We start from the raw sequence: 15,134 nt of genomic DNA on the forward strand, positions 1-15,134 counted from the left end.
CAGTTTGATTTTGCTGAATCAGTTTGGACATGGCCTGCCTGCTGTGATATTGTTGCATAAAATGACATATCTGAGTACATCTTTCAGAAGAGCTGTTTCAGACATACAAGTAAGAGAAACTGTTGAAAAGTGAAACCCATGTGCTGAACTGCCACTGAATTAGACATCTTTGCCATAATGCGATGCTGCTATTACCTGAAGTAGCCTAAATGGCAGTGAATAGTTCTCATCCATCTTTCAAACTTTATTTTTATTATGATTGTAAAAGAAATCCATCTTCTTCATGCAAACCATCTTGCACAGGTATTCAATAAACGAGCCCCAAGCGCATAAATCTTCATGTACATATTTATCCATTTTAATCATAAACAAAGAGCTGCTTTTACATGAAGAAATAATTATTGAGTGGCCTATTGGAAATCTTCCATTTTTTTCAGTTCTCCCTAATTGTGTTCAGTCAGCAGATATTCAACAGTAATAAAGGAGTTTTTTAATATCATAGTGCTTCAATGTTTTCATTTTTGTTTTATTAATTTGTTTTTTTTAGGGGTTTTTTTTTCATTTTGGGGTTTTTATTATTTTCATTTTTGGCGTGCTTTTGTTTGAAATTAAATTAAAACAACCTCATTCATCCCTTTTTACCTATTTATGTCAAATGAATACACATCTCTAATTTAGAGTACTGGCCTGAGGAAGGATTTTTTAAAATTGGGATATGAAAGAATTGATGGCAAATGTTATCTGTTTCGATACTAAAAAGTGTTGTAAGATGATATCATCAATTTGGTGAGTTTTTAGAGAGATGTGGTTCATGAAATAGTCTGTTAAGTGAAATTACATAAATATAAGTAGCTTTAATATCTACAAAATATGCAGATACAAAGATGTGGCGTCCCATAGTTCAAGAAGAGAACTGTGCTAGAATGGGTAGCACAGAAGAGAGTTGTCAGAACCTCTATCCCACATGAGTGGGAAATGCACATAGGAGAAGTCAAATAAAGATATGCAGACATGTTTAGTTTGCAGATTGCAAGTACATTTGATTAAATTCCATGATACCAAACATTTCAAGATAGGAAAATAGTCTAACATAGCAATGGTCAGAGCCAGATGGATGCTAGGGTGCAGAAGGAGAGGTATAAATGAGTAAAAAAGAGAAAATGATTGTTATTGTACACTGATGAGACCTCCCTTATAGGATCATTCATCAAAATGCATTAACAGTAGTTGAAAGAGACTCCTTATAAGCCCTTCACAGTATTCAACTATTTATATCACTATAGAATGGCCAGCTAATAACTTGAGGTGAGGTTTTGGTGGTGCATTAGGGTTTTGGGGCCAGTTTTACATGCAGAGTAAGACATACGAACAGCACAGTACATCTCGGTGAAGATTTGACGTCATTTGAAGTGAGGAAAGCTCATAAAGATGAGATTTCCACAATGTTCTCTCGCCCTAGCTTGATAGTACCCGGGTATAGAGGAGGCATAAGACACTGGGTCAGTATATGCAGTGTTTTCACCAGCCCCTGTGGCACCTGCTACTGTGATGAGGAAATATTTTCTTCCTTTGATTTAGCCACCTAACTTCATAGTTAGGTAACTAAGAAGAGACCCCAGTCTGCCCAGATTTGGCAGCATTGAGAACCGGAGCACAAGACCACTACCTAAGGCCCTATTCCCTTTGCCCACCACCACTGCGATAACCGAGGGGCAGCCCTGATGCAGCCTGCTCCTCTCCAAGACTGCTTCCTGTCTTCTCCCCACTCCAGCCAAGTTCTTTTTAGGGCTAGCAACGGGACCTGGAGCACAAGAAGTGAGAAGGAGGAAACTCCACCATGCTACTTAGAGCGGCCTCTCCTTCCGCCTGCCGCCACTGTGATCACTGAGGGGCAGATCTGATGTGGCCAGCTCTGTCCCGGGATAATCTCCTACCTTCCCCTCGCTGCAGCCAAGACCTGTTTAAGGGGGGCCACCTTAGATGGGCCTTCCACTGACAGGACTGATTCCGAAGGTATGCCTCTTTCTTCTCAACTTCAGAAGCCAGGAAAATCTTTCTCTCCTCCTTGAGCCATCCTACAAATATAAGTTCTCCACCAAACAGTGAGTAACCATTGATCCCTAATTTTGTTAGCCATTCTGCCATGGGGTTCCTCTGTCTTGCCATACCTAAAAATTGACTTTTCAGCCAAAGCTTCCACCCACTTTTGCGGTCCCACTACCTCAACACTCTCCACTCAGTCTGAAGTGGCACACACCCCTTTACCTATTAAAGATAAGTAAAAATCAACTTATCTGGCTAAGTAGCAGCAAACTGCATCAAATAGCTAGATAAGTACTATTTTATCCAGCTATCTAGCAGCTCTTTTCTGCTTCTAGATAACTGGATAAATCCGTATTTATCCAGCTAAGTGGCAACGTCTACTGCCACCACTTACTCGGATAAGTCAGCACTTGTCTGGTTAAGTAGCAATGCCAGCCTGCACTTACCTGGAATGTTTCTGACTTTTCTTTTACTTTTTTAACCTATTTTTCCTTTCTTTTAGTAGCACTGGAAACTTAACTCCAGCTCTGACATAGGAATTAAGCCTCCAGCACTAAAAAAAGGTGCGCTGGCCAAATGCAGTCTCTCAGCATCGGAGAATACTGCTTAATGCCCTACTTTGTTTGGGATAGCTATGTGAAGACACTAAGCAGTGCTCCCATCTAGAAACACACATTTTCTGCATGCAAAACTCCTTGCTGCATTGGCTATAAGTTAATCAACAGAACATTTATTTTATTTATTTAACACTTTTTTATACCGACCTTCATAGTAATAACCATATCGGATCGGTTTACATTTAACAAGGGTATAACTGAAAGCGTAACTAAAGTAAATTAAACAATAGAGGTGAATAAGGCAAAAGTTACATTCAACAAGGAGTAAGACCTTGGAAGCTTACGTAGCTGGAAGAAAGTAAAGGCAGGTAATAATCAAGAAATATAATAGAGAATACGGGTTAAAGCTTAAGGTGCTTTAACCTAGAAGTGCCATAGTCCATTGTTCATGAAGATCAAAGACCATCGTCCAGGTGAGAGAAGGGCGACTAGTGATTGTCTGGGGGATCCCCGAAGGCTTGGTGAAAGAGCCACGTCTTGAGTTTTTTTCTGAATGTTAAAAGGCAGGGTTCCAATCTGAGGTCTGAAGGGATATTATTCCAGATAGACGGGCCTGCGATCGAAAACGCTCGGTCTTTGGTCGAGGAGAGGCGTGTGGCTTTAGTCGGGGGAAATTTCAGAGTTCCTTTGTGAATATCTCTAGTTGGTCTGTTGGAGGAGTGTAGATTGAAGGGGAAATTCTAGATCGAGTTGAAGTTGATGGTGGATGAATTTGTGTATTAGGGTGATTGATTTGTATAGGATTCTAAAATTCACTGGTAACCAATGTAGGTTTCTGAGGATGGGAGAGATGTGTTCACCACGGCTGGTGTTGGTCAGCAATCTTGCTGCGGCATTTTGTATCATCTGCAGTGGTTTGGTGGTAGATTTGGGGAGGCCTAGGAAGAGGGCACTGCAGTAGTCAATCTTTGCGAATAGCAACGCTTGGAGGACTGTCCTGAAGTCATAGAAAAATAGGAGTGGTTTGAGACGTTTAAGAACCTGTAGTCTGTAGAAGCAGTCTTTGGATGTGGTGTTGACCATTTTCTTTAGGTTTAGTCGATTATCTAGAATTACCCCAAGGTCTCTGACATGAGTATGGGTGATGTGGGAGTTGTGTGGGGATGGAGGGGGGAAGTTTTCTTCTTTTGAAGAGATGAGGAGGAGCTCCGTCTTTGAGGCATTGAGGACCAGGTTTAGGGTGTTGAGAAGACTGGTGATAGATAGGAGGCAGTTATTCCAATGGGAGAGAGCTTTTGAGATAGAATCTGTTATAGGGATTAGAATCTGTACGTCGTCTGCGTACAGATAATGAATTAGATTGAGATCGGTTAGTAATTGGCAAAGGGGGAGGAGGTAGATGTTAAAGACGGTGGGGGTTAAGGAGGATCCTTGTGGTACACCAAGAGTGGACTTTGTTAAAGGTGACTCTTTATTATTGATTTTGACTTTGAAGGTTTTATTGCAAAGGAAGGACTTGAACCAACTGTGGACTGATCCGGAGATACCGATATCTGTTGGGCGATCCAGAAGGATGGAATGGTTGACGGTGTCAAATGCCGCCGAGATGTCTAGCAGGACTAATAAAAAGGAGTAGCCTTTGTCTAAACCCATTATAATGTGGTCTATAAGAGAAATGAGGAGGGTTTCCGTGTTGCGTGATTTGCGGAAACCATATTGCGAAGGATATAGGATATTGTGATCTTCTAGATACTCTGAAAGCTGGGTGTTTACCAGTTTCTCCGTTAGTTTGGCTAAGAATGGGAGATTAGAGATGGGTCTGAAATTGGCTGGATCATTAGGGTCTAGATTGTGTTTCTTAAGGAGGGGTTTGAGTGAAGCGGTGCAGGCAGAAAGGTGTGTTCGGCACACATACACAGCACCACATTTGGACATGCAGAGATAAATGCTTGTATTTTATAAACTACGTGGCGGAAGCTGTACAGAAAAACACCATGTATTTCTCCTCTAAAGTTTATTTCATTATATAAGAATATAAGATATGCCATACTGGGTCTGACCAAGGGTCCATCAAGCCCAGTATCCTGTTTCCAACAGTGGCCAATCCAAGTCACAAGTACCTGGCAAGTACCCAAAATTAGATAACTCACAAGCTACTATTGCTTATTAATTACCGTAATAGCAGTTTATGGATTTGTCCTCTAGGAACTTATCCAAACCTTTTTTAAACCCAGTTCCACTAACTTCTGTAACCACATCCTCTGGCAATGAATTCCAGAGCTTAACTTTGCGCTGAGTGAAAAAGAATTTTCTTCGATTTGTTTTAAATGAGCTACATGTTAATTTCATGGAGTGTTCCCTGGTCCTTCTATTATCTGAGAGAGTAAATAACCAATTTAATTAACTTGTTCAAGTCCTTTCATGATTTTGTAGACTTCTATCATATCCCCATTCAGTCGTCTCTTCTCCAAATGGAACAGTTCTAACTTCTTTAGCCTTTCCTCATAGGGCAGCCATTCCATGTCCCTTTTCATTTTGCTTGCCCTTGTCTGCACTTTCTCCAGTGCAGCTATATCTTTTTTGAGATGCAGTGACCAGAATTGTACACAGTATTCAAGGTGCGGTCTCACCATGGAGCGATAGAGGCATTATGACATTTTCCGTTTTATTCACCATTCCCTTTCTAATAATTCCCGATATTCTGTTTGCTTTTTTGATCGCCACAGCACACTGGGCTATCAATTCAATGTATTATCTACTATGACACCTAGATCTCTTTCCTGGGTGGTAACTCCTAAGATAGAACCTAGCATTGTGTAACTACAGCAAGGGTTATTTTTCCCTGTATGCATTACATTGCACTTGTCCACATTAAATTTCATCTGCTATTTGGAAGCCCAATCTTCAAGTGCATATATATTTCCATTCAAGAAAACACATAATTGTTTACCCATTTTATAAACATATATGCATATATTTTACACACAAAATAATTGTGACACAGGGACAGGAACTTTTAAACAGCCGCATGAGTGAACATGTGCATGCGTATGCTGGCTTGCATGAATGGACACAGCCATTTTCTAACATATGTGTATACATGCGCATATAATATAACAATCATCTGTATGTGCATATATGTGCATGCAATTTTGTATGGACACACACTTGTGCATGCATATGCCAACTATACCATGTAAGTGGGAAGATTTTATTAGATATGTGCGCTGATGCAGTTACCAGTTTCCCCAGACTATTCCCAGTTTGCCCAGGTAATAGCTAGGACTTCCTAACCTCCTTAATTAACCTTCCTTCCTTTTTCCCTATTAGCCCTGACCCTTCAAATCCCGCTGACTAGCCCAGATTTTTTAATTTTAAAACTAGCTTGCTATACATAGCAGAAGTGAAGTTACATGGTAGGGACCTCAGCGCACACCCATGCTTATAAATACTTATGTTCATACTTCAGGTTACAGACTTGGATCGCCCATGTCCTGCCCATGCCTCGCCCAACCCTCACCTACGCCCAACCCTCACCTACGCCCCACCCCTTTTTTGACTTCCTGATTTGTGTGTGTGCAGGGAGATACGTGCATACTCATGCGCCTTTTAAAATCCGCATGGTGTGCGTGGGCGCAACTTCTGCATGTCTCTCCTGGCTTTGGCGCATGTAGGTCTTTTAGAATCTACCTGTATGTGAATAAACACCCAGAATTAAATGAGAAGGCAGGTATTTTGTAAAGTATGCTTGAGTATGAGGAATCATCAGTTTACCAATTCTTCCACCTGTTCATTCCATTTTATTTATTAAAAGTTTATATCCTGCCTATTAAGCAAGCTATCCAGGCAGTAGAACAAGTAAAACATACATAATGAAATTAAAATAGTGTAGAAAATAATCATAAAAACATAAAGAATTACAAATCACAAATAACTTGTAAGAATAACATTAAAATAAAAATAAAAAACAATCAATAAATAACCAACAAGTAACAAACTTGTCAAACTGAAAAGAACTGCACCCATATAGATATCATTGAGGTTAAATAATTTAAACAAACCAATTGTCCTGTCTTCATGCCATTACAGCTGTGCTGTTGCTATACACAATCAATGTAAGCTTGGGAGAAGAACCAAGTTTTCACTGCTTTACTTAATAACTATCTCGGCTGTGCTCAAATGTCTGGGTGGATGGAATTCCAAAGATAGAGGGACCGATAACTAAATGAGGAGTCCCTGGTAATACTAAACGGATAACTGACCGAGGGTAGAATATTTAAATAGCGTTTCTAAGGTGAATGGAGAGAAGTGGATGGAGAATATGTTGATAGCAGTTTAGCAAGCTAGAATGGAAAACCAGAGTATAAAGCCCGAAAAGATAGACAAAGGATTTTAAACTGGATGTGAAATGAGTTGGGCAACCAAAGTAAATGATATAAAAAAGGGGTGATGTGTTTACATTTTTTAAGACCATAAATGACTCTATCAGCGGTATTCTGAACCAATTGCAGATGCTTTAACTGGTAGTTTGGGAGACTTAATAGTATAGAATTACAGTAATCAAGTATGGAAGTGACAAAAGCATGAATCAATAAATGTAAATCATGAGAATCTAAAAGCATAAACAATGGAAATATTAAAGATAAAAGAAAGATTTCTAAACAACAAATGAAATGTAAGGAACCATAGTAAGATGGCAATGAAACTGAACAAGTGCAACAATTGTTGATTTGAGTGTAATGGTTGTACCTTACATTATAGGGGCAACTGAAGGGATAGTCACTTTATTCTAAACCAGAAAGCTTCCAATTTGGCAAGACTGACTTGTAGGTTATGACTAAGGAGCTAAGTAGCCACATGATTAAAGGCAATTATTCAGGTTATTTAAGTTGATGATGGTTTTAGTATTTATAAAAGTTGCAATTTGGATATTGTCAGTATGGAAAGACAGACAAAACCCATGGTCCTGAATAAGAGTGCCTAATGCGGAAAGGAAAAGATTAAACAAGAAATATAATTATGTAGATCCCTGTGGAACACCAAAAGGCAATGACATTGGATCAGAGAGACAGTCATTCCACTCTAACTGAAATGTACAATCTAATAAATATGATTAACAATAAGTGGTGTGTAGAAAGTAGAATCAAAACTGCATCTTAAAAATCTTTGTTCTGTGATCTTCTCAGTACACATTTACACTCTAAAGCTTGTTTTATTGATGTTAGCTTTCAAGGGAGAAACTGTATTCAGCTTCCAGACAGTACATATGTAAATGAAAGCATGCAGTGCAAAATCTGACAGAGCTAGGGTTTAAAGGGATTTTATATTTCCATGCTGGATACATAAATCCGATTGTCACTTAGAAATATAGTGTCTCATTACCAGGCTTCCTTGATTTCAGTCTGTTACAAGTTCTACCCTTCAGAAAATAGTTTCAGATTTGATAATTGTACGTTAAGAAAACATGCTTTTTAAAGAGTATGGTGTATGGCACAGAATTCTTTTTTTTTATTATTATTATTATTTTTATTGCAAAATATGCATAACTCGGAAATTATGGTGCAAGATCCCAAGCATAAATTTACAAAGAAAATATTAAATAATGCCAGTCCCTAAAACATAGAGGTAATATGAGAGACAAGGTATAAAGGTAATGGGAAAAAGAATTTACAGAAAGACAATGTATCAGATAATACTAATTAATTAAACCTCATGAGAATTTGGTATATTGGGCTTTTGGGAGCCCAGAAAAAAATCTTAATTGGGAAGGTTCAAATAAAGATATTTGGCATCTTTAAATTTTATTATACATATTACATGGATAATGAACAATGAATTGAGCCCCCACAGTAATAGCTTCCTGTCTCATTGACAAGATTTACACCAACAATCCTGGGTTACTCTAGCAATGTCTGGATAGATCCAGATCTTCTGGCCTTTGAATAAGGATAAACGATTACCTAGAAATAATCTCAAGACCGTATCACAGTCTTGAGGGAAAACAAAAGAAACCAGAAGAGTTAGCTACTTCCAAAGATACTGAATGTTGAAGGAAATCAATCAAATTTATACCCATCTCAGCAGGATGTAGATCGGAAGGGGCCCTATCACTAGGAGATGCCTCTCTTTCCATGGGTAGAAAATAAGCCTTTACCATAGGTGGAAAAGCCTCAGATGGAATCTTTAATATCTCTACCATATAATTTTTAAAATGATCCTTGTTATAAAATTGATGTGTCCATGTGCGTGCGTCGGGAACTGCACGCACATAGACAGCCGCGCGCCTCTTTTAAAATCGACCCCTTAAGTGAACAGCCACTGCTTATTACCGGTATTAGTAGCATGGGATCTACTTAATGTTTGGGTACTTGTTTGATACTTGTATTCGGGATTGGCCACTTTTGGAAATAGGATGCTGGGCTTGATGGGCCTTTGGTCTGACCCACTTTGGCAACGTCTTATCTTATGTTCTTAAGTACAAAATTCAGGAGTCATCCTTGATCCCAGTCTATCTATGCAAACTCATATGCAGATTGTTGCTAGAACTGCTCTGTTCAAGCTCCGAATGTTGAGATGGTTGAAACCAGTCTTATTACCAGGTGATTTTCAATTTGTTTTGAGGGCCTTAATTCTTTCAGGCCTTGACTACTGTAATTCTGTATAATCTTGGTTTGCCTTTGAGTATGTTAAGACCATTTCAGATTGTATAGAACTCCGCTGCACATGTCCTGACTGGGACAAGCATGAATCAACATCTTACTCCTGTATGGTAGTCCCTCCACTGGTTTCCAGTACAGTGGAGAGTGAAATTCAAAATACTTATATTAATTTAGAAAATAATTAACACCAGTACGATATCTACATTAAATCCTATATTGCAAATTTATCACACAAATTGAGCATTAAGTTCTGCTAACAATGGTGGGTTTTTATTAGAATTTCCTTCATTGAGACAACTCTGCTTTGGTTAGAGCTTTCTCAATTGCAGACACTATTCTCTGGAATACACTACTTGAATCGCTTCTCTTGAAAACATGTTTAAGTCAGTTTAAGAAATATATGAAAACCTACTTGTTTAAACTTTCTGTCATAAGAGCCCATGAATTAACTGAGCAGCAATGGTGATATCCTCTGTTCTTGGTAGTGGCAGATGACTTTTGGGCTCATTAGAACATTTGATCATTAGGCATAGGTGATACCATTATAAGCATGTATGAAAGCTCATTAGATGTGTATTAAGACCTAGGCTTGGTATGTCATATTTGTTTATTAAGATTATGTATTTAATTTTGTTCCCTTCTAATGAGCAATGGATGTGAGAGGGTTCTACATTTTTTTATTAATGTAAATATGGAAAGATGAGTCTGTGATATGAAGGGGGACTGACAGATGTTAATTATGTTCAAGTGTGGATTGAAAGCATGGAAAATTAGAGGCCAATTGGTTTCTTAGGAAAAATAATGTTAACTATCTCCCATTATGGCAGGAAATCCTATTCCAGTCAATATTGGGGTAATTGAAATCTCGCCCAGGGTTGGTTAGGCAGTAAGCCAAGCTTTCAACCACAACGGGTCATATTTAATCATCGGTCCCTTGCAGTTTTTAATTCCTCAAAATGCCACTTTATTATTAAATCAATGTTTTTCTTCTTTTTAATATTTTTCTTGTTGTATTTTCTTCTTTTTATATTATTAAAATGGTTTTAATGTGACGGTGTTGACAGTAATAAAGGACGGTATTTGCCTTACTTGTGCTGAGCGCCGCTGCGCTTCCGAAAGATGATGTTTCCTTACTTGTGCTGAGCGCCTCCGCGCTTCCGATTTCGTCTGCAGCGCTGCCGCGCTTTGCAGGTGAAGGTTGTTCAGGAATGGCTTTGAAGGGATGAACTTTCGATGTTAAAGATGCTTGCGCAGTCCGACGTACGTTTCGCTTTGCGCTGCCTCAGGGACTGTATCCACCTCAAAAGGTTATTGTGCCTGAACTTAGAAAATGCAAGGTTTAATTCCCATCAGAGTTTTACTTGATACTCAATATCTTGGTTTGACACCCGTCAGGTTCACATGGTAATTAATACCCTTTAAGATAAGAAATGGTCATGACACCACATATATCTCAAAAACAATTTTTGCACAAAAACTTCTTAAAATCGAATGTGCACCTCCCAAAAGGTTTGAAAACTTTTTGAATCGCAACTTACCGCATTCAACCGCCTAGTCCTCCTGTCGGCGTTCTGCTGAAGTGCCACGGGATCTGGCATGATTTTATGCAGAATCATCCTATTGCACCTGTATGCTTGATTTGGCAGCTAAGTGAATTTACCTTACTACACCTGTGTGCGTGATTTGGCGGGACTGGTGGATTCACATAAAGTGAATCCACTCTATTTCCTTGTTGAGGCCACCGGGGGTCACTGTATGCAACTGAAAAATCCAACGCTGTTCGCATTGTCGAAGTTTTTTAATCCGATCACCTTTTCTCCAATGTGCTTTGATGACTTCTAAAATGGTCCATTTGATATCTGAAAAAATATGACCATATTGCTGAAAGTGCGCTACCAGTGGTTCCTCAATACGACCAGTATTAAGGCAACATTTATGTTCAGTTAGTCTGATTTTAAACGGACGCTTGGTCATGCCCACATAAATGAGTGGGCATGGACAGATGATGGCATATACTACGAACGGAGTTCTGCACGTAGCTTGAGGTAGAGGTACAATCCGTCCAGATGGTAGTGTCATTGTGGTCAATGGAGATTTCAGAGCGCAATGAGCGCAATTTATGCAACTATTGACAGGTTCATCCTCGTTCAAGGTCTCATTAAGACTAGAATGTACTACCTGGTCTTTAATGTTGCGGCCTCGGGAGTATGCTATCCGAATGGGTACTCCAATCGTGACTTTTTATTTTTGCCAAGACAACGTGAGGATTCGAGCCCCACAGACCTTGGTGATGAGACACACGTTGGCCGCCCCACAGATCAGCAGAGCCATTAGGAGACACTGGGCAATCCTCCAAGAAATTCACCCTTCATTTCAAGAACCCATTCGGATAGCATACTCCCGAGGCCGCAACATTAAAGACCAGGTAGTACATGCATGTAAATAGTTTGTACTCACATTCATGCTATTTTATAAACAAAAATATATGTGCCTGTTTTCACTTTTGCATGCACATTTACAAGTGTTATAAAGGGGTAGTATAGGGGTGTTCTTGGATGGGGCTAACAGTTACACGTGTAAGTTGCTATTTTATAAGAAATATATGCGAGTATATTTGGCATTTATTCGCATAATTTTACACCTGCTAATTATCTGGCGCAATTGATATCAGACCCGTCTCTTGTCTCCTGTTAGTTGGATGGGAGATCTGGGTGATATGGGGGGAGTTTGGGGTGAAGAACTAGGATGGTCCATGACCTGGAGAAGACTGGCTGAAGGATCTGCAAACTGTTGATTTCAATTACACATGCATGTTTTAAAATATATACCCACTGCCCCATGTAAATCAGGATTTTAAGTGAGCAAGTTATATTTTTTTCCCGCATAAAATACATGCTGGTATGAATATGAAATAGGTAGGACAAGTACGTGCTTTCAATGCATTGCAGGTATTCATGCATAGCCAAACATACGCATGTATGTTAGGGGGTAGACATATGCATATTTTATAATCTGAGTGTATGTGATACATACAGGTTATAAAATACTAAAGGAGATCTTTGTGAGGCCATAATCCGCGGATGTATGGAGAAGCATGGAGTTGTTTGAAAGTTATCCCATCTAAAGACCCACCTTTTTGAAGCTGCTTTTAAATCTTAAGCCTGACTGTCTGATTTTAGCCTCATTACCTAACTTACTTTTATTTTTGAACCATTATTTTGCTTTATGAAATACCCCAAGTCTCTTGTCCTGTATGTTTGTCTTGTTAGATTGTAAGCTCTATTGGGCAGGAAATATCTTGTTGTGTGTTTGTTCAGCGCTGCGCATGTCGTGTAGTACTAGAGAAATGTTAAATAGTATTAATAGTTATCCTCCCTGCACATAAATGCAAGCCCCAGGAGTGCCTTTTCTCATTTTGGGTAAAATTACATGTGTAATGGTGCTACATAAGCATGTTCACCTGCACAAAGGAGAGGAAATGTTCTAAAATGCCGCTTTTCACGACTAAAGCATTGTTTTACCTGCTGAAGCGACTTAGAATTTTCTATGGCTTGCAATGTATATTAGTCTGCATTCCTATGGCATGATATCCTCGAAATCTCTATATGTGATGTAGGCTTCTATTTCTGTAAGCATGGCACAGCATATTTCTAAACTCTGATTACATATATAGAATCATCCTTTTGATTTTTATGTAATTTACAGCAGATATATTTGTTTTTCCTCTAGAAATATAGGGGAAAAAAATCAGATTAACTACAGTACATTACGTCACCTAATTTACCATTGTTTAGACTTCAATCTTAGGAGCTTTAAATTCTTTATGTGGACACTTTGAGATATAAACAGTTGTGACCTATAGAAGAAACTGAATAATCGACCATGTTTCTTCTACAAGTCATCCCTGTCAAAATACTTGTCTCTTTCTCTTTTCACCTATGTACTTGATAGGCTGAAATTAGCATCTGTTTGCATATAAAACAATTATCAGTAATTGGAATTCAGCTTCCTTATGAGGCAATTGTATTCTGTTAATTCAGTTCTATTTTATAATTGTTATCAGTAATTGGAATTCAGCTTCCTTAAGAGGCAATTTTAGTTTGTTAATTCAGTTCTGTTTTATAATTTTAATCATGTATGTTGACATTATTTAGGCTATTGTGCCCTCCCCTCCCAGTCCGGACTATGAATTACCCTTATGCTTGGGGTGGGCAGTACCACATGAGAACTTATATTTATTAATATGAATTATATTGAGCTTCATAGCCTGAGAGGGGGGACAAGATGGGTCCTGGTCACACCGAAACCACAATTCTATGCCTTTCCCAAACAACCTCTCACTTGTGGCACCACAGACCAGATAAAATCATCCCACCAGCATAAAACAGTAATTAACCTTTTTACTAGTGTTGTGTAATGTGATCAGCGGTAAGTGGGTCTGTCCTGTGGACTGCGGCTTTTACCTCCAACCCCGAGCTCTGGACGCTGGTCACTGTCACTGGGGAAGGCCTCCTGTGTGTGTGGTGGACCACTGCACGTCAGCTTCCTCCTCCACTAAGCTCCCCATTCCTGGGCTGAATTCCCGGGTCGCGCAGCAGGCCCTGGCGCCTGGCCTGTCGCCAATGCTGTGCGCCTCTATCTGGCCTTTCCTAGGGCAACGACGGTGCCCTAGGAAAGGCCATGTACCGACGGTGCCTCTCTTAAAGGGCCCATGGGAAAATCCTGGAGGTGCCCAATAATGATGTCACCCACACAGGACTTTAAGAAGACAGTCTCTGAAGTCCTTCCTTGCCTCAGCAATAGGTCGTCTCATTGAAATTGTGCTTTGTCACTTGTTCCTGATTCCTGTTTCTGCTGAGTGTCCCTGTGTTCTGCATCCTGCTCCTGGTCCCATCTGGCAATCTGGTTTATCTTGAGTCCTTGTCTTTGTTGCCCATTCCTCCTTGTCAGTTTTCAAGCATCCCCTTCTGTTCCTCTGGTGCTTCATTCTACCCATTCTGTGTTCCTCCGGTTGATCTTCTGGCTTGACTCCTGGATTGGACCCTGACACTGACTGAACTCTGCCTGCCTCGACCACTGCTTGGACCACGACTCCAAGTGTACAGCCTCTGACTCCTGCCTGATCCGTGCTTGCTGCCTGTTCCGACCGCTGTCCGTCTCGACCCTGCTTCCATCTCTGAGCTGGCCTGCATCGTTTCCATTGCAAGAACTCTTCAGCTCCACAGAGGCGAGCACTTAAGACCAGCTGGTCCTGGCACCTGGGGGCTCAACCTAAGGGGAACGTGGGCTGGTATTGGTGAAGCTCCAGTTGGGCCTCTGCTTTAGCCAGCTCCTCCTGCCGACGGTGGGGATCTACGGGGCTCCTCCTCGCAAGTAGTGCTAACTCCCCCTCAGTCTAAGGGTCCACTGCCAACAGGCAGTGAAGTACATAATTTCCAAAAATTGTCTTTACTCATGAGTACTCAAAAAAAAAAAAAAAAAAAGGGTGGTGGTGGGGTGGGGGAACAGAGCCACCCCAATGTCGCCAGTTTGTAAATGGTTCACGCTGTCCCAAACACAAAATTGTGTGGAAAAAAACAATCAATACAATGAAAAAGTCCCTCTTCATGTGGAGCTGGCTAGATGACAAATCAAATAGATGGGCACAGCAGCGTGTGTGAAAAGCCTCTTTCTCCTGGGGAGCTTCACTGAATGGTTTATTTGATACTAAACATAAAGCTGGCCTGGTTTCAGTCTCTTATAGAAAGACCATGGTCCACCAGTTTTTCTTTCCCAGCAAGGGTTTACGCTTGACTTTGGCTGAAAAGCTGAAGCAATTTATGATGAGATACTGAATTTGAGGAAAAAAGGCAAGCAAATAAACCTTCTGCCTCCT

The 15,134-nt window shown here is 40.0% G+C and overlaps 1 protein-coding gene across 1 annotated transcript in view; it reads left to right on the forward strand.

The window, feature by feature from the left end:
- Nucleotides 1-15,134, forward strand: part of RYR2 (ryanodine receptor 2) — a 1,771,220-nt gene that overhangs the window by 719,704 nt on the left and 1,036,382 nt on the right.

The sequence above is a fragment of the Rhinatrema bivittatum genome, chromosome 3, assembly GCF_901001135.1.
Source record: "Rhinatrema bivittatum chromosome 3, aRhiBiv1.1, whole genome shotgun sequence".
In the NCBI taxonomy this organism is placed as follows: domain Eukaryota; kingdom Metazoa; phylum Chordata; class Amphibia; order Gymnophiona; family Rhinatrematidae; genus Rhinatrema; species Rhinatrema bivittatum.